The sequence below is a fragment of the Macaca nemestrina genome, chromosome 17 (assembly GCF_043159975.1).
Source record: "Macaca nemestrina isolate mMacNem1 chromosome 17, mMacNem.hap1, whole genome shotgun sequence".
Classification (NCBI taxonomy): Eukaryota; Metazoa; Chordata; class Mammalia; order Primates; family Cercopithecidae; genus Macaca; species Macaca nemestrina.
Window position 1 is genome coordinate 182072 of NC_092141.1, and position 26540 is coordinate 208611.

Below are 26540 nucleotides of genomic sequence, written 5' to 3' on the forward strand. Positions count from 1 at the left end.
AGTCTGTCATTGATGGACATTTGGGTTAGTTCCAAGTCTTTGCTGTTGTGAATAGTGCCGCAATAAACATACGTGTGCATGTGTCTTTATAGCAGCATGATTTATAATCCTTTGGGTATATACCCAGTATTGGGATGGCTGGGTCAAATGGTATTTCTAGTACTAGATCCTTGAGGAATGACCACACTGTCTTCCACAATGGTTGAACTAGTTTACCGTCCCACCAACAGTGTAAAAGTGTTCCTATTTCTCCACATCCTCTCCAGCACCTGTTGTTTCCTGACTTTTTAATGATCACCATTCTAACTGGTGTGAGATGGTATCTCATTGTGGTTTTGATTTGCATTTCTCTGATGGCGAGTGATTATTGTAGCAGGACTAGCCTCAGACAAAACATGATGGGAGGCTACATGTATCAGCTAACAGAACAAAACGTTTTACACTGCTTTCTCAAACAATGTCTGGAATTTACAGATAACACTAGTAGTTTTGGTCAGGGGTTAATATTATTATTATTATTTTAACCACCAGGGCCAGGTGGTGGTGCCAAGGTCGTCTAGCTATTTATCTTACTTCTGTTTCTTTCTAACTTTTTGTTTTCTCCCCCTTCTCCTGTCTTATAAACTAGGGAAAAGGGGAGACGGGGAAAAGCTGGGAAAGACAACAGGAGAAGTGGTGGTCTCATTCTATATTATGAGCATTTTTTCATGTCTCTATTGGCTGCATAAATGTCTTCTTTTGAGCAGTGTCTGTTCCTTGTTGTTGATTTATAGCTTTATTCTGTTAGAGTCTGAGAATATCCTAGATGCTATTTCAATTTTAGAAAAAAATGTATTGAGAATTCTTTTGTAGCCTAGCATGTGGTGGATTCTAGAGAATGTTCCATGTGCTGAGAAGAATGTGCGTTTTGTATCTGTTGGATGAAATGTTCTGTAAATGTCTGTTAGGTCCATTTGGTCTACACTGGACTTTAAATTTGATGTTTTGTTGTTATTTTTTGTCTAGATGACCTCCAGTACTGACAGTGGGATTTTGAAGCTCCTACTATTGTTGTGTTGGTGTCTCCCTGTCTCTCTCTATACATATATATGTATATATAAATTTATTTGAGACAGAGTTTTGCTCTTGTTGCCTAGGCTGGAGGGCAGAGGTGCAATCTCAACTCATTGCAACCTCCACCTCCTGAGTTCAAGTGATTCTCCTGCCTCAGCCTCCCAAGTAGCTGGGATTACAGGCATGTGCCACCATGCTGGGCTAATTTTTTGTATTAGTAGAGACAGGGTTTCACCATATTGGCCAGGCTGGTCTTAAACTCCTGACCTCAGGTGATCCACCTGCCTCCACATCCCTCCCAAAATGCTGGGATTATGGGCGTGAGGCACCGCGCCCGACCTCTCTCTCTATTTAGATCTACTAATATTTGCTTTATATATCTGAGTGCTTTGTTGTTGGGTGCACATATACTCGTAATTGTTATATCCTTTTGCTATTTTGATCTCTTTATTATATAATTACCTTTTTGTCTCCTTTTTACAGTTTTTGACTTAAATTGTGATTGATCTGAAATAAATATGGCTACTCTTGCTTACTTTTGATTTCCATTAATGTGGAATGTGTTTTTCCATCCCTTCACATTTAGTCTATGTGTGTCTTTGCAGCTGAACTGAGTTTTTTGTAGGCAGCATATAGTCGGTTTTTCTTGTTTTAAATTCATTCAGGCCGTCTCTATCTTTTAATTGGGAATCTTGGGATTATTTTGCTATTGATATCACAGTCCAGACATAAAGATTTTCTCACTTAAGTCGCTTGTACACAAATTAATATGAAGAGGAAGTAGAGTTTTTCTTTTGTCCTTTTGAAGAGAGTGATGGATTATTATTTTGACTTCATGCAAGTGAGGGACTCACCATGCCTGTTGGGATTTTAGAATTTCTTTCCTGTTATTAGGAACAGCAATGATCCGTAATGGGTTCCTGGAATCATCCAGTGATGGTCTGAATATCTTAAAAGTTTCCTTTCATGTCTCATTTTCTATTTCTCCCCTAGTAGCCATGCACCCGGGGCAGGACATGGCCTTACATTTCCTTGGTTTCTTGATGATTTCTTAGGTTTAGTGTTTGACACAGTTAGGATTCTGGATAAAATCAGCCCTTCTGGGAAGTGTGTAAGTCAAACAAGGACTTTCTGGTGGCGTTATACAGGTTTCCCATGCCCCGTGAGTACAGGAATAGCCCCCTGGGGAAGGAGAATGGGCACATGATGGCAGGGAGCCATTCTTGGATGGTCCCATCGTTCTGCAGGAATTGTCATGCAGGAAGAAGAAGCACATGGCGACTGAGCTGGTAGTGATTCTGCTGATAGTTTTGATCGTTATGATTTGCTCCTGAAAGGTGATGTGGAATGAACTGCAATATTTAGAATGCTGACATTCCTTGAAACAAAGATATAGAAAAAGGCTTATAATTGCATGATGCCTTGTAGTTTTCAGCTGCTCTCATGTGGATCCTTTTTCGTCCTTCTGAAATGCTTTCCCAGGAGAGAGCGTTGTTCTTCGTGTATAGATGAGGAGCCTGGGTTTCAAATGGTTAGGATTCAGTGCACGCATTGGAATCTTTAGTTTCCTGGAACATTTTCTATTCAAGTATAGACCACATGGCCTCTAAAGGCTGGCTCATTCTTAACACCGCGAATGGGGATCCAGCCTCACGTCTGGGGTGGGTGGCAGGAACTCCACAGCCATCCTGGGTGCTCTGGGGTGGGGTGGCTGAGCTGTGGCAGCCCCTCCCAGCTGAGCAGCAAGGCTGGGGAAAGCTCATTCCATTCCCCTTTGTTCTAACCAGGTAGAGGCTTACACTGCACATTTCCTTAGCTGGGAACCTTTAGAACTTTACATGTAAATCTAGTCTGTGATCCAGGGGGTAGACACATGGGTATTCACTGTACAATTCCTACATTTTTTGTATATTTAAAAAATTTTTTTATGTGTCGTGGATGACAAAAGAAATGAGACCCCTTTGAGTTAGCTTTTCTGTACAGCATCTTCTAGAATCAGGAGGCTGGACAGGGTTTAGTTTCATCAGAAATCTGAATCTTTCTGGTCAAGAGACGGCACTATTAAGTTCTTGGTTGTGTGGTTTCTGGGAAAGAAATATTCCAAATGAGTTCCAGGAATCACCTCTGTGGGATTTCTACAGGAAAAGTGACCACTCTTGAAGCTTCGCTGTCACTAACAAGAATAATGGTGACGGTTTCTAAGCTGTCTCCAGCCAATCTTTAGTTCTTTTATGCAGAGTGCTTTTATTCCAAGTGAAGTGCCCTTCTGTTTAATAGTGACCTCCAGTTATTACAGGGATTGCAGCTGCATTTGATGGACGTGAACCTGCTCATCTCTGGCTCCCCAGCTTCGCCTCTGGGATGCGTGGCAGGAGCTCCACAGCCATCCTGAGTGCTCTGGGGTGGGAAGTCTCTAGGGGGAGTGGACAGTGCATGGCCGGGACGTTCCTGTCCGACGTTCCACACTGGTGTATGGGCGTCTCTGCCCTGTTTCCTCCGTCCGTGCGTCTGTGGCGTTTCCTCTGTTCGTGCATCTGTGGACTGTTTTCTCCGTGTGTGCCTCTGTGGCACGTTTTCTCCGTCCATGCGTCTGTGGCGTTTCTTCCATCCGTGCGTCAGTGGCGTTTCTTTCGTCCCTGCGTCTGTGGCACTTTTCCTCCCTCCGTGCGTCTGTGGCACTTCTTCCCTCCATGCGTCTGTGGTGTTTCCTCCGTCCGTGCGTCTGTGGTGTTTTCTCCGTCTGTGGATCTGTGGCGTTTCCTCTGTGAGTCTGTGGCCTGTTTTCTCCATCCACGCTGAAGGCCGTCACTTCTCTCTAGTCACCACTTACTGATCGCTCCCTGTGTGCTGAGCCTGTGTCAGGCGTGTGGCGTGTGTCACCTGTGTGGCAGGGGTTTGCGTGACACACAGGGACACACGCTTGGGGAGCTGCAGTGTTGGGGTCATAGCCACGCAGCTCAGCCCTCGGTCTGAGGGTCTTGGTACCCACCCAGCTCTTCCCGAAGCAGTCTCGGGGCAGATCCCAGCTCTGCTTTCTCTCCTCGAGGTACCTCATGAGGTAAACTAAGCAAATCGAAAGTAGGAAACAGTTGTGAAATGAGGCCTGGGTTCAAGTGTCCTTCTCGGGACCTGCATCCTTCCTCTGTGCTTCCTGGAAAGCCACACCTGGGACGTTGGAGTTCAGGCTGTCCTCCAAACCGTTTGCTCCTCTCTGAAGAGCGCCCCCCTTGACTGGCCGTGAGCAGCTGGAGTGGATTGCAGGGAAGGGAGGTGGGTGTTCCTGTAGAGACGCCAGGGTCTTACCTGGGGAGAAAGGAGCCTGCACTGGGCAGGCCGCCCTCCTGAGGAAGGGGATGGGGTGGGAGGAGGCTCTCGTGGACAAGGGGCCCACCTCCTGCCCTCCTTCCCTCTATCCCAGTCTGTTGTGAGGGAGGGCGGGACCCTAGGTGATTTCTATGCAGATCTTCAATTATCCACGCTGTGAAACAAATACTTCTGTTTTTAAGATCAGAGGAAATCTCCTTTGTTTGTCTGCCTTTTATTTTATTTTATTTTATTTTATTTTATTTTATTTTATTTTATTTGAGAAGGAGTTGCCCAGGCTAGAGTGCAGTGGCGTGATCTCGGCTCACTGCAACCTCCACCTCCCAGGTTCAAGCAATTCTCCTGCTTCAGCCTCCTAAGTAGCTGGGATTACAGGTGCCCGCCACCACATCCGGGTAATTTTTGCATTTTTAGTAGAGATGGGGTTTCACCATGTTGACCAGGCTGGTCTCAAACTCGTGACCTCAAGTGATCCACCCGCCTTGGCCTTCCAAGGGGTTGGGATTACAGGCGTGAGCCACCGTGCCCGGTCTGTCTGCCTCTTAGTTAGAACCTGTGTATTTTATGTTTTACATTTCACTTTTCTGGGTCAGAACAGTAGTGTTTCTTTTTCGTAGTGTTGCTATGAATGTCCTTTACGATTAGGAGACTGGGTTGGCTGCCCACTGGAGAGTGGTATCAGTGGGTCACGGTCACCATCTGCCGCAGCAGCGTCCAGAGTGTTTAGAGTCTTTCCTGGACGTAGACACCCTTTTGTCTGACATTCAGATAAAACCAATCACCACATTCAGATAAAGAGGTCAGAGCTGGGAACGGTTAGTGCACATCCACCTCTCCCGAGAGTGTTCACGCCTCTTCCACGCGGGGCTAGGCTGCTGCTGAGCATGGTTCTGCTGGCTGTGGCTGTGGCCTCTTTCCTCAACCACAGCCATCGCAGGCCTGCCACAGTTTTTATTCTTCTAGAAGAGAATAGGCAACACAAGAGAAGCAAGGTATGTTAGATATGAAACCGTTAAAAATTATTTCCTCAAACATTGTATATATTTTTTGCCCATACCTAATTTGATAGCAATTTTAAAAAGATTAAAATGAAAAAAAAATTCCCCTATATTAAGTCTTTGAAAGGCATCCAACTTAGTTTTCATACAATTATTCTCTCTTTGGAGTCATACTTTATTGGTTTCAGTAATGTGTAACAAATGCACCAGCATAAACAGATTTAGGAGCAAACAACTGCTTCGTAATTATAGTTCAGCTCGCGGGGCCCGGCTGTGGGGGTGCAGCCTGCGCCTGCCTGTGCGCCAATAGGGCTGGTCACCTTGAGCATCTGGGAGTGTCTGGGTAAGTGAGGTCTGGGCAAGGCAGCATCCACACACCTGCGTAGTTCTCACTTTGTCCACGTTATCCGGCAATGCCACAAAATTATCAAGTAAGTGTTCTCCAAGCGCATATTCAGTTAGTGTTTGGAAAGTGCATAGGTACCTCATACAGCACCTTTAAGAGGAACTAGGAGCCCAGGAATGAGAGCGGGTGTGAGGCCTGTACTCTCTTTGCATAGATAAAATATGCATGTGCATATCTGAGGCCAGAAAGTTAGATTGGGGCCAGAATGTGGAAGTCCTTACCTGTGGGATACTAGGGAACCACTGAGGGTTTCGGAGAGAATCGTGTCTCTGATGTGCGGCATGCCGTGGAGCCGGGGGGTGACAGGGCAGGCTCATGCAGGGCACTCGCCGTGGCCGGAGGAGGAGAGAAGGCAGCCAGTGAGCTGAGCAATTCGGTGCCTGGGTCAGGAGGGGAAGAGGGAGTACAGGAAGGCGGATGAAGCTGCGAGTCTGCACCCCGAGGTCGCCGTTGCGCTTTGCCGGAAATCAGGAGAAGCAAGTGTGGACCTGACTCAGAGATACTTAGAGACACCACTGCAAGCTGCAAGTTTGGAAATACAGGAGGAGGCTTGGGGAAAATCTGGAGCAGGGAGCATTTGGGAGCCTCTTAGGTAGAAGTGCAGGTCAAGTAGCCAGAGTGTGAGGCGTGCATGTCTGGAGAGAGGAGGCCAAAGGAAAGCCCACATTTGGAAATGGAGGAAGGGTTGGAAGACCCAGAGAAGGCCCTGCTTAGAGTGCAGAGAAGAGCTGGATGGCACAGTTCACTAAAGCCCAGAGCCGAGAGTTTCCAGGAGAAAGTCCCAAGTGTTGCTGAAAACCAGGGGGCAGGACTCCAGTTGGAGCCTGTGAGGGGAGCCTGGCGGCCCTGATCCCTGAGAGCAGCCAGAGCCTGGGTGTCATGGTGGAAGTGGGTGGGAAGTGCAGGAAGCAGGTGGAGATGGTCCTTCAAGGCCTGGTGCTTCACACAGGTAGCCAGCTGTGGACCGAGACACAACTGGAGAGGGGCCTGAACCCGGAGCATCTCCAGGTGGAGGAGGGAGCCAGGAAGGGCAAAGGTATCTGGAAGAAAGGGGGCAGGCATGGAGCCAGGTCCCCAGGGAGGCTGCAGTCTTCTTTCCCTGTTCATGGACTGGTTGTTGGTTATTTTGAGTTCTCAAAGTCGTCCACTCGGTGCGGTCCAGAGAAAGTTCCCAGGGTCTCAAGCCGGAGCAGGCCTTGTGCTTTTCCGAACACTGTGCGTGTTGACTCAGGGTTACCGTCAATGGCTAATTCTAGCGTGTCTTTTGTTGAAGTCTGCAGAAGAGCCTCAACCAGCGCCGGCTTTTGAAGAACTTAGAAAACTTGTGTTCTTCTGATTCTGGGATTTTTGCCTGAAATGCCTCGTATATTTTTGGCTAGGTGTTGTTAGCACTTGTGTTACAGCATTTGGAGCTCTGTATTTTTGTGATGTGCTAGCTGTGAGGATGTTTAAAATTAGATTCCTAGAAATCAGGTTATAGGAGCTCTCGGCCATGCTTCATGGGTTATGTTTTGACCCCTCATAGTGGACCCCGTTGCAGTGGCTATTCTTAGTATTTGTGGAACACCTGACTGGTGATGCTAGGAGAATGTGATTTGTTTTCTTTGTAAGTCTAAAGTCTAACGACCTTGTAGAGTCTTTATACCTATCTCTTATAAATCAGCTTTAATATACTTGAAAATGTCCTCATTGTGCCCTTGAAAAGCAGGCTCACATTTTAAAAGTCATCCTTTTAAAATCCTTTTCTGCAGCCTGTGCCCTTTGTCTGTTTTGTTACCTTCACTGCAACATCATGAAACAGGGACAAGGGCTATAATCTATTTCATACACAGAGCTTGAAACAGGGACAAGGACTAGAATCTCTGTTTCATACACAGAGCTGAACTGTGCTGAGCGACCTGCTATGCTGACGTCTGTTTCTGTCATGAGAGGGAACCCAGGCCTCTTGACTTTTCCTTTTGTACATTTTCAAAAAGAATACTTTTTCCTCTCTTGGGTCCATTCCATTGTGGGATTCTCTCCTAAGGCTGTTTCTTTGCGTTCCATTTTGACAATTATGATTTATTTCTGAGATGATGAAAGGGCAGTGAAAAGGCCTGGGAAAGAGAAAGCAGGAAGAGAAGGAATTGTCTCATGATTTTAGTCAGAAGGAAATCACTCAGACAGAAACGCTATTCCAAATGGGTCAGATCCCAGGAAGTGGGATTGAATAAGTGACATGATATCGCACAACTCTGTTTTACATTCTTGCTGTTGCCAGGGGTAACGAAAAGAACGAGTATATTCATTCCGAGGTCAAATATATATCTTTGCTGACTCTGACTATAATTAGCAGAATTCGTTCAGTTCAAGTTTGAGAATACCTTTACAGAAGAGGGTCTTCGTGCACGTGTGCCTATTTCTATTTATATGTTCACACGTATTGGAGTATAAATGTGTGTGTGCTGTGTGTGAGACCTCATTATTTGAAACAAGAAATGTGCAGTAGAGCTTCTTAATTACGGGAAGGTACATTTGGGGGATAAACCACTTTGTTTAGAATTGAATAATGGGGTCTTTGAGGGATGTATATATGTATGTGTGTTTGCATTTATGTGTATGAAAGTGTGTATTGCATGTATATGTGTTGTGCATGTATGTGTGCCTTTGTGTGTAATGTACATGTGCATGCATGTGTATATGTGTGCATGTGTATTTGTGTTGCATGTATGTGTGTGCATGTGTTACATGTTTAGGCACGACTGCACATATGTGCAAGTAGGCATGCATGGATGCTCATGTGTATATAGTTATACATGTATATTTGTGCATGTTATGTCTACGCACTTACGTATGTATGTGTGTCAGAATGTGTATGTATATGCATGTGTGTTTGAGTGTTGTGTGTATGCTTGTGCGTGTGTGTTTGAGTGTTGTATGTTTGTGTGCGTGTGTTTGAGTGTTGTGTGTATGTGTACGCATCTGTTATGTGGTGGTATTATGTGATTATGTGAACGTGTGTGCATGTGTGAATGTATGTATTGCATATAGGTGTGCGTGTCCATGTGTGTGTGTGTGTGTGTGTGATATGTGTCTGTGCATGCATGCATGTGCACATTTGATTTGTGAATCCTCTCTGGGAGGGGCATGTTCCTGGAGACAGTGCATGGGATCCTCCGCTGTCCTCTCAGGGAGAGAGACATTGTGAAAGTTCGAGCCATTAGGTAAACATGCCTGATGTTCTATAAAATATATATTTAAATATACCACTGGGGTTAAATATATGTTAAATGGGTGCAAAGCTGTTATATTGCATTAAAAGTCATGTTAGTACTTCCTGGTTAAAGGCTTTGTGAATGATTTCCTGTACATGGGACATAATACACCACCCAGAATTACAGCGGGTCAATGGTATTTGCCAGGAGGTCTGGCTTATGATTGGTATTTCTAGTTGCAGACATGCAGGTTGAGCTTTGCTGGACTTAGAGGAGGGTCATTGACTCTGCCCACTGAATGATACCAGCGTCTCTGCTGCTTCCTTTTTCTGCCGGCTTCATCCAGAGCTGGGACAGCTGCTCTCAGACGCATTGTACTTTTTTCTACATAAAAATCTGCAGCATTTGTTAGCAGTCCAGTAGCAGACCGAGTGGCAGGTCCAGGGGCAGGTCCAGCGTCAGGTCCAGCATCAGGTCCAGCGGCAGGTCCAGCATCAGGTCCAGGAACAGGTCCAGCAGCAGGTCCAGCGACAGGTCCAGGGGCAGGTCCAGCAGCAGGTCCAGTGTCAGGTCCAGCGGCAGGTCCAGCCAACTTTCCACATGGCCCATGTGAAAATGTACCCTCTCCCTTCCATTTTTTAAAGCAGTATCATTAGTAGAGCCTACTGCCATTTCTCCTTGAGCTCCTCACAGTGGATGGTAAGCATTTGCTTTATTAAAGCAAAGTTCCGTGCTCTTTGTGCTAAGTCCCCTCTGCCTTTCTGTGAGAGGCTAGAATTGGGATCGACCCTCAGCTGTGCCAGAGCCTTGGTACATGTCTCAGTTCTGGAATCTACTCTGTGCTTGTTGCCTTCCATCCACCGACAGCCGTCTGTCTTCCTGTCACTCCTTCAACATGGAGTCCAGCAGTGTGCACACAGGTGAGCCTGTGTGAATGCTGGTTTTGTAGGATCTTATCGGGACCTTAGTCATCTTTTCACTAGGAAACCAGACACTGCAAAGGACTTAAAGAAAAGCCCAAAGAAGCCGTATCAGTAGAATCATAGAGACAGAATTCTACAACCATAGGAAATGGCATTGATTATCATGAAATGTGCATTTATGTGAGGCATAGTAAAACATCACATTTCTTACTGGGTAAGAGCTTGGAAAAGATTATGAAAGTATAACTGACTCTACTCTTGTATCGTAGAACATGGTAAAATGATGCAAGGTATTGTATAGAATGGAACAAACAGAATATAATTATATAGAGTAGCGCAGAATAGAACAAATAGCATAATGTTATATAGGGTAGCATAGAATAGAAGAAACAGTGTAACATTATGTAGTGTAGTATACAATAGGAAAAATCGTATTACATGGTCTAGAATAGAACAAGTGGGATAGTATTGTAGAGTATTCAGTTGAACTAATGACGTAGTATTGCATAGCATAATACAATCTAGATTAGAACACACAGCATAGTATTAATATTACGTAGTGTGGTGTGGAATAGTAGAGTCGCATGGCACAGAACAGAGAGGATAGTGTTCTGTAGCACTGATGCAGGAGTTTTGCTCTTTAGCTCAGCTGGGTCCAGGTTCTTGTCTCATGACCAGGAAGAAACAGGCACGGGGACATCGAAGAGTGAGTGCAGTGGAACTCGTTAAGCTAAAAGTTAAGCTCTCAGCGAAAAGAGGGGTCCTGAGAGCAGATTGCTGGTCGCCCCCTTCCCAGTTGACTACAAGGGCTTTTATATAGAAGCTGATGGGGCTGGTCTCGCTGTCTAAGGAGCAAATATCTGGTGGTTCCACCCCATTCCCTCGTGTGCATGGGGACCTTTAGTCTGCTGTGAGCATGTTTAGGAGGGCCCCCCCGTGCAAGTCCCCCTATCTGCACAAAACACGGGCTGGAGGCTCTCTGGGACCCTTCCCTTACTGTCTGCCTAAAGCAAGCTGGCTAACTCCTTTCTGTATAGAAGAAAATAGAATAGAATAGAACAGATAGTACAGCATTTTATAGTATGGAGTGAAGCTGTAGTATTCTATCATAGAGAATGGAATAGTATAGAATAGAACAAACAGATCGTACTAGTGTAGTATAGAATAGTAGCCTCAGGCAGCACGGAGCAGGGTTGTGCTCCCTATGTACAGAGTGTAACCACCAGGAGAGCGTTCTTCAGTGGGGCGTCACTGGCCCTTCATATTTCTTTGGTTCTGCGGAAATGAGGAGAGGAAGTTAATAGAGGGGGAGGAGGTTGGCTTTCTTACTTTTAAGGCGCTCATTACTTCTTGGGGATCATTTGATGGTCCCCTTTGGTAGTATTCTGTGAAGCAGTCTCTGTACTCTGTGTAGGGTGAAATGTGGGGCAGTCTGTGGACTCTGTGTAGGGTGAAATGTGGGGCAGTCTGTGGACTCTGTGTAGGGTGAAACATGAAGCAGTTGAGAAAGGATGAAGTCAGAAGTAGCTCAGCAGAGATGCACCAACTCTTACCTGGGAGACTGTGGAGCAGTCTGTGGACTCTGTGTAGGGTGAAATGAGGTGTTTTGTGTGAATTGTTGTCTCATGCCTGGCACATAGCAGAGCCTCCGTGGATCTTGCCGTCGTGAACCCTCTGATAACTTCTCTACAGTGCCGTCCACACTATAAATACCACACATTGTGGGAAGTCCAGGCCTTTTCAAAGGCTGGGTTTCATTTTAACAAAATTGTTATGCCCTGCTCATTTGGAATGGCCAGATCATCCTGCACTTCTGACTTCACCTGTCCAGCTGGGTACACCTCCCTGCGTGCTGCCAAGGTTTACGGCGGAATTCCCTGACGCCACTACCCTCACTGCCTGCACCTGAATCTGCTGTGGGGTGATTTCCTTATTGGACTTGTCTGGGGACCTCCTGAGGGGTGGATGGGTGAGGACTGGGTTATCTGGGGAAGGTGTTCATGGCATTCCTGGTTGCAGTCTGTGTCTCTGTTGGAAGAGATGCTTTTAGCACATCCGTTAATCCAGACGTGATTAGCAAGGAGTGTCTCTCCCAGGTAAGAGTTGGTGCATCTCTGCTGAGCTACTTCTGACTTCATCCTTTTTCAAGTCTGTTACAAAGAGAACTTTGGTTTCTCAAGGTTTAAGAATTGATGTCAAAGAGCAATTTAGTGTTCTTTTTGAGTCACCAGCCTTGCTGTGGATGATTCATGAGTCTTTGGTGGTTAGGGCCACAGCACAATCGGTGGGCCGTCTGTTCCCCACCCTGGTGGATACTTTCTCACCCAAAGAAATGTATTCTGTTAACATGTCTCAGTTAGAATATTTTAGTAGGAGACAGAGTTATGGCTCTTGTTTTAATTTGTAATAGATGATTACTGTAGCAGGGTCAAGGTTGAGACTTGCAGTGTAGCTCATGGAAAACATTGATTAGAAACACCCAAAATATATCACCAGCTTTGTTGCTGCAGCTCCAAGGGACTAGGAATGCATATATATTTTTTCTTTTGTTATTATTTATTGTTTTTATTTTTGAGACAGAGTCTTGCTCTGTCACCCAGGCTGGATTGCAGTGGCATAATCTCAGCTCACTGTAACCTCTGCTTCCAGGGTTCAAGAGAATCTTGTGTCTCAGCCTCCCAAGTAGCTGGGATTACATGTGCCTGCCACCATGCCCAGCTAATTTTTGTATTTTTAGTAGAGACAGGGGTCTCACCGTGTTGGCCAGGCTGGTCTTGAACTCCTGACCTCAAGGGATCTGCCAACCTTGGCCTCCCAAAGTGCTTACATTACACACATGAGCCACTGTGCCTGGCCACCATGATCATTTTAAATGTGGCACTGAATATCTGCCTTTTTTTTTTTTTTTTTTTTAAGAAGTGCAAATGTTACCTCTCACACCTCTATTCTGTTGCTGGCCTGGGCTGGCCAGCAGGGTTCCCAGGCTCGAGGCCATGTCTGAAGTGTTGTTGGACAGTGTGGATCTGTGACCCCTTGGTCTTTGGGGACATGGGGCACCCCGAGACACCCACAGTCTTGCGAGGGCTTACGGCTCTGTGTGTGGCTGCTGTGAGGCAGCCTTCGGTGGGGAGGAAGGAGAGCAGAGCCCATCTGTCCTGGTGCGGAAAATGCCCAAGAAACCAAAGAAATGGTACAAAAAAACATCATCTGCCCTGGTGCCATTTCTGTAAAAAAAAAAAAAAAAAAAATTCACTCTGAATGTGGTTCTGTGCTTGAGGAGGATAGAAAATACCTGGAAAGGCACAGAAAGTGTTCTTATGGGGTCAGCGCCGGGAAGTGGGATGGGAGGCTTGGGAGTGTGTGCAAAGGAGGAAGTGGCATATTTTATTCTAGTTTATTTGGTAGAGCAAGTGATGAAAGTGAAGCTTGAGTGATCAGAGCAGCTCGGCCTGGCCATGGGTAGATCCCAGCGTGTCCCGCCTCCCGCCTGCAGCTGCAGCTCTGTTTCTCAGTCACAAATGAGACAAGTGGCCTGAGGTTGTGGGCCGAGGAGGGGCAGCTCGGTGTCCCCAGCACCTGACTGTCCAGGCTGCTCTTGGGCCAGCCTGAGGGAAGGGGCGGAGGAGAGCTGGGAGGGTGCACAGTGTGTCCTCCTCCCCCGCCCTGGGACTGAGGTAAGCCCAGGCTGCTGTCAGGATGGAGGAAGATGCCCTCAGGAAGGAGGAAGAGGCCGATGGAGTTTGGTCAGCAGCCAGTGTTGTCTTTCCCACAGGGGATACGCAGTGCCCCAACTAGCAGGAAAAAACTCTGCTTTAGTTTTTAAATTTTGCTCATTCTCTTTATCGTGCTGGTCATGGTAAGATTTGGATATTGTTGGTAGGAATCAGTGTCAATTGCGTACAGTTGACTCTTGTCCAACACAAGCTTGAGCTTTGCGGGTCAACTTATAGGTGGATTTTTTCAACCAAACTCAGGGAGAAAATACAGTGTTCTGCCACGTGAAACGCATGTCGGAGGGCTGATTCTTTGTACACGCAGAAAATACAGTGTTCCTGCCATGTGAAACGCGTGTCGGAGGGCCGACTCTTTGTACACGCAGGTTCGGCAGGTCCACCTGTGGGGCTTGAATGTGCCTGGATTTGGTGTCCATGGGGTCCTGGAACCGACTCCCTGAGTCCAGCGAGGCTGGCCCCGGGATCGACTCCTTGAGGACAGCGAGGCTGGCCCCGGGACCGGCTCCCTGAGGACAGCGAGGCTGTTTCTAGTAGCAGGTGGTTTATTTTGTGTTTTCCCCCTGGCTCCACACCCCGTTCTCAAAGACACGGCTGTCACAGGGGGACCAGCTGGGGCAGGGGAAGAGTGGAGGGCACCTGGTAGAAGTGGCCGTGGACTCTCTTAGGAACGATAACCGTGACACCTACCGTAGACGAAGATGTTGTTGGTCTGCACTCTTCTCGTGTTGGTCTGGGGCATACAGTGGCCGTGGGCTGGTGTGGTCCACAGCCCCGGTCTGGGGCATGCAGTGGCTTTGGGCTGGTGTGGTCCACAGCCCCGGGCTCCGTGGTCCCTGACCCCGAAATCCCATCCGGTCCTGTGTCACCTTGGGCCAGCTGTCTCCTGAGGGGAAGGGAACAGGGAACAGCCCTCCCCGCATGGCCTCCCCAGCACCACCCACCCCCAGGACCTCCAGTGTTGACCCTGCTGGGGGCTCCTCTCTCCTGGGGGGACCTTGTCCCAACAAGAGGACTCCATGGGCTGCAGGAGGTGTCGAGCTATTTTCTCTCCTGGAACTGGGTTGCTGGCAGCTCCCAGATGCAGGAGGAAAGGCTCAGAAGTGCCTTCATAATAAGGAGTTGTTGACGTGAACTTTGGACAGCAAACACTGCTTACATTTCCTTTTCCATTTTGATGCGTTAATGGTGTGCGGCAACACCGTGACACACGGGGATGCAGGTGATGGGTGACCCCCCCGCAAGGGGGCCATGCACCTGTTTGATAAGAAGGCATGCTTCTCTTACTGCAAATAAAAACTTTTAATGGTTTTCTGCCAGAAAGACCCTGTCCTTTATGTAGGATACATAGAGGATCATTTGGCAAGGGATTGGGGATTTGGGGTTAAACTAAAAACAAATTAATTTCATTTTGTAGCACTCTGAACCCATTTGAGTTAATTATTCATTGAGAATTTGAATGGCACACACTGTTCTGACTTCCAATTTCCCCCTAATGAACGGCATTTGCTGTAACATGACAAAACCCTTAGTCTTAGAATTACTGGGTAATGTGGAAAAAGTCAAAGTTGGTTCTCTGTTGTTTTGCTTTAAGGAAATTATATTACTTTGCAGCCACTTAGTTTTCTCCTTTCCAGTAAGAAAAATTGCTTTCTTACTACCTGAAAATTCGTGAAGGTCAAGGGGACACAGGCTGCAGTGCATTAAAAGCCACCATCAAATGTGGACGTGGACCGAGTTTTCCCCTGTTCTCTCCCACCATCAAATGTGGATGTGGACTCAGTTTCCCCCTGGTCTCGCCCATCATCAAATGTGGACTTTGACCCAGTTTCCCCGTGTTCTCGCCCATCATCAAACGTGGACGTGGACCCAGTTTCCCCCGTTCTTTCCCACCATCAAATGTGGACGTGGACCCAGCTTCCCCCTGTTCTTGCTAACCATCAAATGTGGACTTGGACACACTTTCCCTCTGTTCTTGCCCACCATCAAATGTGGACACGGATTCAGTTTCCCTCTGTTCTTGCCCACCATCAAATATAGATGTGGACCTAGTTACCTTCTGTTCTCACCCACCATCAAATGTGGGTATGGACCCAATTTCCTTCTGTTCTTGCCCACCATCAAATATGGGCATGGACTCAGTTTCCCTCGGTTCGTGCCTACCTTGCCACCATGGCTCATTTCACAATCACTCAGGAAAGGAAGAAACATTATTTTTAATAGGCATGAAGGCAGTTGTTTTTAACCTAAGGAACAGGACATAATTCCAGCAATGGGAATGACCAGCCGAGTGGGTCTGTGTGAGGTTTGGAAGAAAAAAAGGATTTTAAGTTCCCCTCTCTGTGTGTGCCCACCTCCCCCAGTTGAGAGTCACAGATTTAATTACTTTAATTTTGAGCTTAAAATAATTTGACAACCTAACAAAAACTACTACAGTCCTATAAAATTCTGCTGTGTGTTTGGTTTTTCAGTTGCTTTTCTGAATATGGTAAATGAATGCATTATGAGTTGTTATTTTAGTAATTGCTGTAAAAATTAATGTATGTTATAACCAAGTGTTATAAAGTTAATTTAGCACCAAAGTAAAGCTAAAGCTGCATTGATTTCCCAGTGTAGTTGTGCATAACAACGGCTCCATGAGGCAGGGGCTGTGACCCTGCAGTCTGGTGGAAGCAGGTGCCACCTGGCTGGTGCGTTCGCTGCCCGTCCCCTCTTGCTGCCAGGCAGCTTTGCAGTTTCCAGGCTATGCGGGAATTGAGGCCGGTGGTCAGTAAGAGACGGTGGGGAGTTGGGTGGTGCAGGTTGGCGTGGGGTGGAAGGAGGCGTGGAGAGCCTGGGGAAGCCTGGACAGCAGCTCCGGTACCTGTACAGGGGGGCAGGGTGCAGCGGCACGGGACAGTGAGTAGCTCCTGGAAACAGCCGTTGGGGTTTTTATAGATGAGTCTGTCTTCAGCTCTGCATCCCTTTCCTGCTGAGTCCGGGTGGAGGGTGGAGGCGTCGAGCGCTTGTTTCTCCAGGTGAGGGCCCATCGGACACAGCCAGTGTTTCCTGGAGTCCCCTCACCTGGGAACGTGCCCCTGCTCTTTTCAGAACAAAACAAATCTTAGTTAAACTTGACACATCACCTTTCCAGAAGGTGTTTAAGTCTGTATGCCTGTTAAGTCACCTAACTTTAAAGAGTAATGATACAATATGCTTCTTTTTTGGGGAGAAAACCTAGCTGATTTAAAAGATAAAATCAGAGGTTGGGGTCGCAGCATTTTGGAGGAGACTTGGTTTATGTCCTAGTGGGCAGCAGTGTTTCCTCAACTATGGTGTTTGCTCTATTATTACATTACAGAGGTGACACTTCAAGCATAGGGAAATGGAAGGCAAAAGAGCGCCCCCATTCAGAGATAAACGTTATCAACATATTCATGCACTTCCTTCTGCTGTTTTTGCTCTTCACTTTTTGTTTTAAGACCACGTTCGTAGGATGGATATATAATTGTTTATGGTGACTTTAAAAGCACCTTTCTTGCTAAAAAGAGTATTTTTTCAGTCTGGAAAATTTAGACAACATGTTTTGTTTAAAAATTAATTATAATACCACCGTGAAGTCATCAATGTTTTTATACATTTTCTTGGTCTCTTTATGGACTTAATAGATACAATTTAACAAATTGGAAATAACGTAATATTATGCATAAAATGTTTCTTGGCATTAGAGATGGAGCAGAGAGGAGGCACAGGGCTTCCCGCTGGCTGAGGTCCTCCCAGGGTGTGACCAGCAGCCTCCCAAGTTTAGGGTCTGCACGGAGTAAGATTTCTAAATTGCCTTACACCACAACCCCTGCAGCCACGCGTCCCTTTGATAAGGGGGTGTAGTCTGATAGATTTTTCAAGACAAGAGTTTGCTGGATCTGAGGCTGTTTCAGCTGCTTCTGGAGACGGCAGCTCTGGGACGTTTGTGCCAGCTCTCCCTCAAGACCCCACGGATGCCACATCCTCATCTTTTGGAACCCAGTGTTGTAGAGGAGAAATCTGAAGCCAGTTTGATTTTTGCTTCTTGGTAGGAAACTGATGTTTTCAGGCTTTTCCCCTTTATTTCCATAATGAAGATGATGTCCCACCTCATCCAGAGGTGTGTTTGTTACCTTGTCGGGAATGTCCAGCCCTTATGTCCCCCTTCAGGTCCTCAGTCCCTTTCTCAACTTCCTCGCAATCCTCCCCATCTCATCCATCTTCACTGTAATTCTGTTATTTTTTTCATTTTTGTGCTCACTTTCCCATGCGACTTTTGTTCTTGTTTCACAGATGCCCGTGCCAAACTTTATGTCTGGGGCTCGAGGGCCGTGTTTTATTCTGTCTGCCTCTGCATGTACTTTTGAGAAGTGGGGTTGGAGGTTGCCCCCCAGGTGCTGTTTCAGCTGGGCCTGCCCAGATTCTGTGAATTGGGGGCGTCGGGCAAATCCCATGTGGCTCTATGGTGGGCCGTGCCGCTGAACCGTACGTCTGAGGTTTGGGGGCCGTGTTTCATTCTGTCTGCCTCTGCATGTACTTTTGAGAAGTGAGTGTGGGGGTTGCCCCCTGGGTGTTTCAGCTGCACCTGCCCAGACTCCTTGAAGTGGGAACGTCGGGCAGAACCCGTGTGGCACTACAGTGGGCTCTGGTGCTGACAGAGCAAGAAGCCGCACTCCCAGGACGTGCTTGCAGCTGTGGGCAGGACTGGGATTGTGACAGGATCATTTCCTTCTCTAAAATACATCTCAACAGTTATCCAGAGGGTTGGCTGTAGGCTTTCAACAGCTTCACTCTTCTTAGTTACCAGGAGACAATTCACTAAACAGAGTTGCTGTCAGGGTTTAATTAGGAATTTCTGCGAGAGGCTGGTGGTACAGCTCCCTCTGCAAGCCTCCTGCAGCCTACCCGTCCCCACTCTTGGGCCCAGCCACCTGCATTGGTCTGTGGAGACTGCACATTCTCTGTTCTCCTAAGGGGCTCCTGGACTTCGGGACAGCCTTGGTAAGTTGATGTGTAACTCCCAGTCTCTTCTCTCTTTAAGTAAGTACGTTCATGGAATCCTGATCTTCGAAATTGTTTCATCTTTGTAAAACAGTCATAGTTTCCTAAGCCACCTTGTGTCTGAGTGTGAATCACTTGTTATTTTTCACTGCAGAATGAACAGAACTGGAATCATAAGATTTAGAGGGTGATGAAAAGACAGAGGTTAGCATATTCCATTTTCTCACCTTTTCCTTACACTTTTTCCTTAAATGCACCCCTCGTATGTCTGTGAAGTTCTTCCCAATTCTGTAACGTCACTCCATCCGCAAGTGGAACATTTGTGAACAGTAACAAGTATTGATGTATACACCTCTGCAACCCCGCTGGAATTAATGCTTTTTATTTATGAATGGATGGTCATCAGATGGCCAGAGGGATTCCCTGTGAATTGCGGGGGTCCTCATGCCTGCTTGTGAGTGACATGCACATGGCGAGGGCTAGGGAATCTGAGTCTCTGTGATTCGAGTAGTGACATCGTTTACGCAAGGCAGGTGGATGACTCTTTGAGCTTGGCATGCTCCTGGGTGGCACAGCACAGCTGACATGGAGTGGGGCAAGGGCTTGTTCCACGAGTTTCTGTGTTTTTGTTGTTGTTGTTGTTGTTGTTATTTTTTTTGAGATGGAGTCTCTCTCTGTCACTCAGGCTGGAGTGCAGTGGCGCGATCCAGGCTCACTGAAAGCTCCACCTCCCGTGTTCACACCATTCTCCTGCCTCAGCCTCCCGAGTAGCTGGGACTACAGGTGCCCACACCACGCCCTGCTAAATTTTTTGTATTTTTAGTAGAGACGAGGTTTCACAGTGTTAACCAGGATGGTCTCGATCTCCTGACATTGTGATCCACCCGCCTTGGCCTCCTGAAGTGCTGGGATTGCAGGCGTGAGCCACCGTGCCTGGCCTGTTTTTGTTTTTTTGAGACGGAGTCTTGCTCTGTCATCCAGATTGAAGTGCAGTGTCATGATCTAGGCTCACTGCAACCTCCACTCACTGCAACCTCCGCCTTTCAGTTCGAGCAATTCTCTTGCCTCAGCCCCCCTAGTAGCTGGGATTACAGGCATGTGCCACCATGCCTGGCTGATTTTTGTATTTTTAGTAGAGACAGGATTTTGCCATGTTGGTCGGCTGGTCTTAAACTGTTGGCCCCATGTGATCCACCCGCCTTGGCCTCCCAAAGTGCTGAGATTACAGGCATGGGCCACTGCACCCGGCCCTGTGTTTGACTCTTAAATCTTCTTTTTCTTTTTAATATTTCTGTTTCTGGACGGCCACTCAGTGGATATGGAGGAAGAGTTCACAGATGTCCGTATTACATTTCTTACTTAAATTAGCCTCCCTTGAACACTGCTATAGGGTACAGATGCATGAAGGGCTGAAAGGGTGGTTGCGTCCCAGTAAGTGTGAGCGTGGAGCTGGTCTGTGAGACCCCGGTGCCAGTGAAGGCACCCGTGTGAGATGGCCTGGGATGGGGGTGTTCAGAGCCCTGACCGTGGCACACACCCTTCAGCTTTGATGTTTCAGGCCATTGCTCTGGTCATCAGTGAGCAGAAGGTCTAACAGCAGTGATATTTATCACTAGCTGTGTTGGCCAATGTGTTAGGAGGGTGAACCTGTTTGACTTAAGCTGTTTGACGGGTTTGCATTTAAATAGACAACTGGTGACCTGGTGCCTGGACGCTTGCTCTGTGACTTGCCCTACGTGGCTTCTCCCTCTGGTATGCGTTAGATGAGATGGGCGTGTTTAGGGTGGTGTGGCCCTAGACTAGAAATGCAAACCCTGCCTCACCCCAGATCTGCCCCACCCCAGTGTGACTTTTGGAGGTGGAGGCCCAGCATCCTTCACCTGCCCTCCAGGGTGATGCTGAGGATGCTGAGGTTTCAGAGCGCTGCTTTGTTGGCACTCCAGCAAGTCCTGCTTAAAGAGGCCAGGATCTGAAATGGCAGGTTACCAAATTGTATAGCAGAAAAATAGAAACGTTTCCTTAGAATGGGCGTAGGAAGAAAAATGATTTCCTTCACCATATCTGGAAAAGATTTCAAATTAGCAGGCACTATTTGGAATTATTAGTGGTCTCCTCTATTTCTTATCTTTTTTTTGTTTTTTGTTTTTTCTTTATTTTGATACAGGGTCTCACCCTGATGCCCAGGCTGGAGTGCAGTGGTGCAATCTTGGCTCCCTGCAACCTCTGCCTCCTGGACTCAGGTGATCGTCTCACCTCAGCCCCCTGAGTATCTGGGACTACAGGCACGATACCATACCTGGCTATTTTTTTTTTTTTTTGTAGAGACGAGTCTTGCTATGTTGCCCAGGGTGGTCTCAAATTCAAGCATTTGTCCTGCCTCAGTCTCCCAAAATGCTTCTGTACCCCTGACCCAACAAGGAAGGACAAGAGGCGTGAGCCACACTCCTGGCCTCCTGTCTTTCCTTGTTGGAGCAGGGATGTAGAAGCACTTGCCGCAGCTGACTTGAGTATATCTCGTTTTGCTTTGTTTTCGTCACGGGTAACCTGGCAGTGCTGTGCACCAGTGCTGCTGGCCAGTTGTTTTTTCGATGGACTGGCAGAAAATCAAACTGAGACCCGGGTCCCTTTCTCCCCGGGTACTGACCAGGTGGGAGAGGAAGGACGTTATCTGAGTATCAACTTCATGAGGGCTGGTGGGGAAACGTCAACTTTAAGGTGCCTGGGATCTAAGGCATGGAACCCAGAGTGCAGCGGAACATAGGGGATGTAGCCTTGGGAGCAGAGACGTGCGGGCCAGTGCCCTCGTTCCTGGCAGGTTCTGAGTGCAAGAAAAGGTTAGTGACCCAGCCGAAGTCACGGAGCAACCTGCCAAGACCTGCCTGGATGTGTGGCTGGCATCTGTGCTGGCCCCAAAACTGCCCATTTGGGGATTCCTTGCAGTTTCAGACCCATCTAGGGGTCCGGAGAGGGTCCCAACCATGACCTCAAAGAACCAGGTGTTGCCTTGAGATCCTCCAAGGTGAGGGTAGGAATTTTTTTTTTTTCAATTAGCAATAATTTGTTGTGAATGATCTTGGACCTATTTTCCACTTCTTTGTATAGGAAGAGAGACAGAATAAAAAGTCTCAATGTGCCAGATGCCATGTAATGAAGTCGTGGGGTTAACATTGTTGATTATTATGTAACATCACGTTAAGTGGAACATATTCACACGTGTCCACAGCGTGTGCGTGTGCCCAGTCCGATGAGCAGGTTGGGTTGGGGTCGCTGCTGGTTCATGCAGCCCCTCTGGGTGGTGCTTTCTCTGTGACTTGCCCAACACCGTTGCTGCTGCCTCTGTTGGAGTTCAGCCTTGACCGGCCTTGCTGCCACCAGGTTCTCGGGGCCTGTGCACCCTCTTCCCCGCGCGCACCCTCTACCCCGCGTGCACCTTCTTCCTGGGGCACACCCTCGTCTCCGCGAGCACCCTCGTCCTCCGTCCTGCCCACCCGGGGTCTGCTGTGTGTTTCTACTCAGCCCATGCCTGCCTCTTGCTGTGAGCTCAGTTTATTGAGGTGCGGTGAGAAACCAACAGAGGGGAGCAGTGTCCCAGCTTGTCAGGGCAGGAGGGAGCCTTGGGCATCTCTTCCCCAACTCTGGCGACCCACCCTTCGCGATATAGTGCTGGGGAGAGAGGTGAGTTCTAAAGGTAAGACGGCCGTGATTTCCTGAGTCTTAATTACCTAACACTGGGTCATCTGCCATGTCGCCTCATCGAAGGGCACCTCTAGAGACAAAGCAAAGCCTCTGGTGGCCGTGGGCGGGGTGGCCATGCCTGTCTGTGGGTTCTGTAGAACCTACCCAAAGCCCCTCCAGCCGTGGGGATGTTCAGGCACTTGCCGCCTGTAGGAAGTGTGCGTTAGCCACGTGGTAGGTGCGGACGCCTGGAGGGATAGGCACAGGCCCACAGGCGTGGTGAGTGTGGGAGATTTAGCCACGTGGGGACGTGTGGCGGGATAGGCACAGGACCACAGGCGTGGCGGGTGTGAGAGAAAGTGCACAGAGTGCCCAGCAGATGGCGTGTGGTCAGCGGAAGCCGTGAACACAGGCCGGGCTCGGGAGACACATTTGGAAATACACTTTAAGCAACATCAATGGATAATGCTGCGATTTGGTTTCCTCCCGTGGTCCAAAACATGTTCTAGAGATGCCGCTGCTTTGTGTGTACCTGAGACAAGGGTCTAAATGTATTAGGGCCTTGATGTAATCTGTAAGACAGGTACAAAATGCCTATTTCAACGAGGCACTGAACAAGAAAGCGTGCTCTATTCAGTGCAATGAGAATGCTTCATTGTCATAAGCAAAGTAAAATGCCCCCAAGGCGAGCTTGCCATGTGTTTAATGACCCTGGACACGAGCCTCCTAAACGTGCCAGAAAGTGCTTCCAGCGTGGCTTCATGCAGTGGTTTCATGCAGTGGCTTCAGTGGAGAATGTGCATATGTGGCTGATACTGAGAGCTGCGCAGCACCCTCCTGACCTGACGCATGCCCATGTGTGGACCGTGAGCCGGACAGCACCCTCCCGACCTGACGCATCCCCACGTGTGGGCCATGAGCCGGGCATCCTGACCTGACAGGTCCGCATGTGTGGACCATGAGCCGGGCAGCACCCTCTTGACCTGACGGGTCTCCTTGTGCCCATTGTGGGACCTCCGTCAGTCAAACAAGTGACACATGTCAAACTGAATGCAGGGAAGAGGGTCCAGGATTGCACGCAGGCTGCATGTCTCATCCTTCTGAGGCCTTCTGGGAAGCCAGGAGGGCAGTGGGGTCTTTTGCGTGTTTCCTCCTGGTGGCTATGAATTTGTACCAATGGCTTTTTGCAAAAGGGCCCGGAGGCGGAATCAGACCCTGTCTTAGAAAGGATGACGTCTTCACGGGCACCTCTTTCCGCCACTCTAGTGCTCCTGTGATTTTTCAATATGTGCACCCTGCAGACTTCAGCCTGTTGGTGTCTTGGGGGAATAGATACCAGGATTGTTCCAATGTGTGCAAACCTGAAACAGGAATTTCTCTGCATTAAGTTGGTCACCAAAATGGGAGGTAAGGGGAGAGGGGAAGGAACTTCTTGGCCTCATCAGCCCTTTTCTTGAAACTCACAGTCAAACTTTGTCAAATTCTAGATGATGGTGCTTTAGTCGATGCATTTATGTATGTTATGTCTCGTTTTCTGAGTATGGTGCTTCGAGAATTTAAATATTAAGGTGAAATTGCCATGCACGGTTGAATTGGCACCATAATTTGACTCTCTGTAAAGCCTTTTGGTTTTCTGTTAGAGTGACTTACCATTTTTTGAGTTAACTGAAACAAACTCTGCTGTCAGCACGAAGGAACCACTGTCTAGTTAGGACATCCAATTAAATAGAATTCTCCTAAATAGAGCGTGCTCTTTTCATAAATTTTAAAAATTCATCTATTCATCAAACACATATTGAGTACTTATCACCCTGGTTGCTAGTCACTGTTCATATATATTTTTAAGGAATTACTTCCACCTAGCTCTGAAATAACATTGTATTTAGAATTTAGCCCAGAGGTGATTAAGCATGAACTTTTCTCAGCAGTCTTGTTTTCATTTTTACTTGATAACATGTTCTCAGACTCGGTGCCCAGCTGACGTTACTGTGCATTGCCCCAGGCACACACCTGGCCGGCGCTGTGTCTCTGGGGCTTTAGAGCAGGAAGGAAGGGCTGCCAGGTGTCTGGCCCTTCCATGTTTCCCTGGGGGAAGGATTAGGCCTTGGGCAGGAGTCTTGGCTTGTCTTACTGGATTAGCTGGTGTCATTCAGTCAGCTCTGCCTTGGTGTTAAGCTCTGGACTGACTCTGACCTCTGAATGGCAGAGGAGAGGATGGCGTTTTAGAATCAGTCATGCAGACCGGGGCACCCAGCAGGTCTCGGATAAAAAGTGGTGGCAATTGATCACTTCCCTTTTTGGGAGAACTGTGTGGATTGACTCAGACCTCTTTCTTTTGATTTTATCTTGAGACTTTGCAGAAGCAAAAATGCCTTTAAAAAAATTAAATGATGGGCTTTTGTAATGTTTGTGTCTCCCCAAGATTCACAAGTTGGAATCCTCACCCGCGAGGAGATAGTGCTAGGAGGGGGAGCTTTGGGCGGTGAGGAGGTCGTGAGGGTCTCATAAATGAGATTTGTGCCCTCAAAAAAGGGACTACAGAGAGCTCCCTCGCTCCTTCCATGGTGTGCGGACCCAGTGAGAAGCGCCGTCTATGAACCAGGAAGCCCTCACCAGGCAAACCTGTCAGGCCTTGACTATGGACTTCCCAGCCTGAGACTGAGACTGAGAGCTGTGAGAAATGAACTTGTGTCATTTGCCAGCCCCTGCCCAGCCTGTGGTGTGTTGTTAGAGCAGCCTGGGTGAACGAAGGCAGGTCGTGAATTTTCTGTCATGCTTTCTGGCTTCAGATACTTGCTAGGGAGATGTCACCATCTTACCCAGGTGGAAGTGTCTGGAATCAGACGTTCCGTTATGATTTGACCTTGTTCTTGCCCCACGCCTGTGCCGTTCACACCTCCAGGTGTCTCGGCTGCCCGCGGCCCCTCCAGACGTTTCTGATTCGGGGTGTGGTGCTGGTCGCGGCCGTGCCGTCAGTGACCAGGAGTAGGAGCTCGCGCCCCTCGTGAAGCAGCAGCCTCACCCGGAAGCTGCCGAGAAGCATTTGACAGAAGGTGATCGCGCCTCGAGACTGAAACTTCCTGTTTACAGGGAATGGAGGTGCATAGTAGGGAATTTAATGATGGCCCTAGAAACAGATGCCTCTGGGGTAGGGGATATTCTGCAGGACAATGCAATGATCTTCTCGAAAAGTGAAGATCACAGATAAAAGGGGTGCGAGGCTGTCCCTGACTAAGACGGGGAAGGAGAGTCACTCAGCACAGTGTGTGCCCCGGATAGAAAAGACGTTTTCGGAACGATTGTGCTACCTGAACATAACCTGGACAACGATGCTCTGAAATCATTCTTGTCTGCCGATGATGGTACTGCGGCTGCAGAGGGGCCTTTATTCCTAGGGAACGTGTGCCTGAGGACTCGGTGAGGCAGCAGGAGCCTCTCACCTTCAAGTGGCTCCAGAGAAGAAACAAATCTGTCTCTCTGTCTGATCTACAGAGAGAGTGAGAAAGCAAATCTAACGAAATGTTAGCAGTTGTTGGAGCTCCACGTGGAGAAAACTTGACCACTCGTTGTACTGTTCTTCCACTTTTTAAATATGTTTGAACATTTTCATAATGAAAATGTGGGAAAGTAAAAATAAATCTGGAAATTAGAACGGAAGTGAGCCCAGCCAAGTGCTCTTGGGTTCAGCCGGGAAGAGCCAACGGTCCGTTGGTGTTCTCTCGACTCGTCGTGGGGATTTCCTCCTCCTGGGTTCACCACCTAGTTTTCCTTGTGATAGTTATTTTATACATAGCTATGAGCATAGGTGATACTGAAAACACACGTTTAGTGTGGTTTGTCATTAAGAATTTGGAGAACTGGCTAAATAAACCACTTGTACAGAGTTGAGATGAGCACTACCTGCCTCAGCGTCTGTGGTAACAGCTTCATTTGGGTGCAGAGCTTGGCAGAGGTTTGAGTGACTCTGTCTCGATGGTCCTCTGTCAGAGGACAAGGTTAAGCATCACCACCGAGGGCCCTGTTGAGCCTCTCGGCTGGAAGTAACCTCCCCCTGGCTGGTGAGGCAGCCTCTGAGGGCCTTTCCTGACAAAGCCCTTCACTGAGCTGCAGTTTGGCCATCTCTGCCCTCACCTCCCCGACTGCAGGGCCTCGAGGTCTCACCACCTCCAGCCTGAGCACCCAGTGCCCAGGGGCAATTTCCCACCTTCCCTGGGGGCTCAGGATTCTGGCTC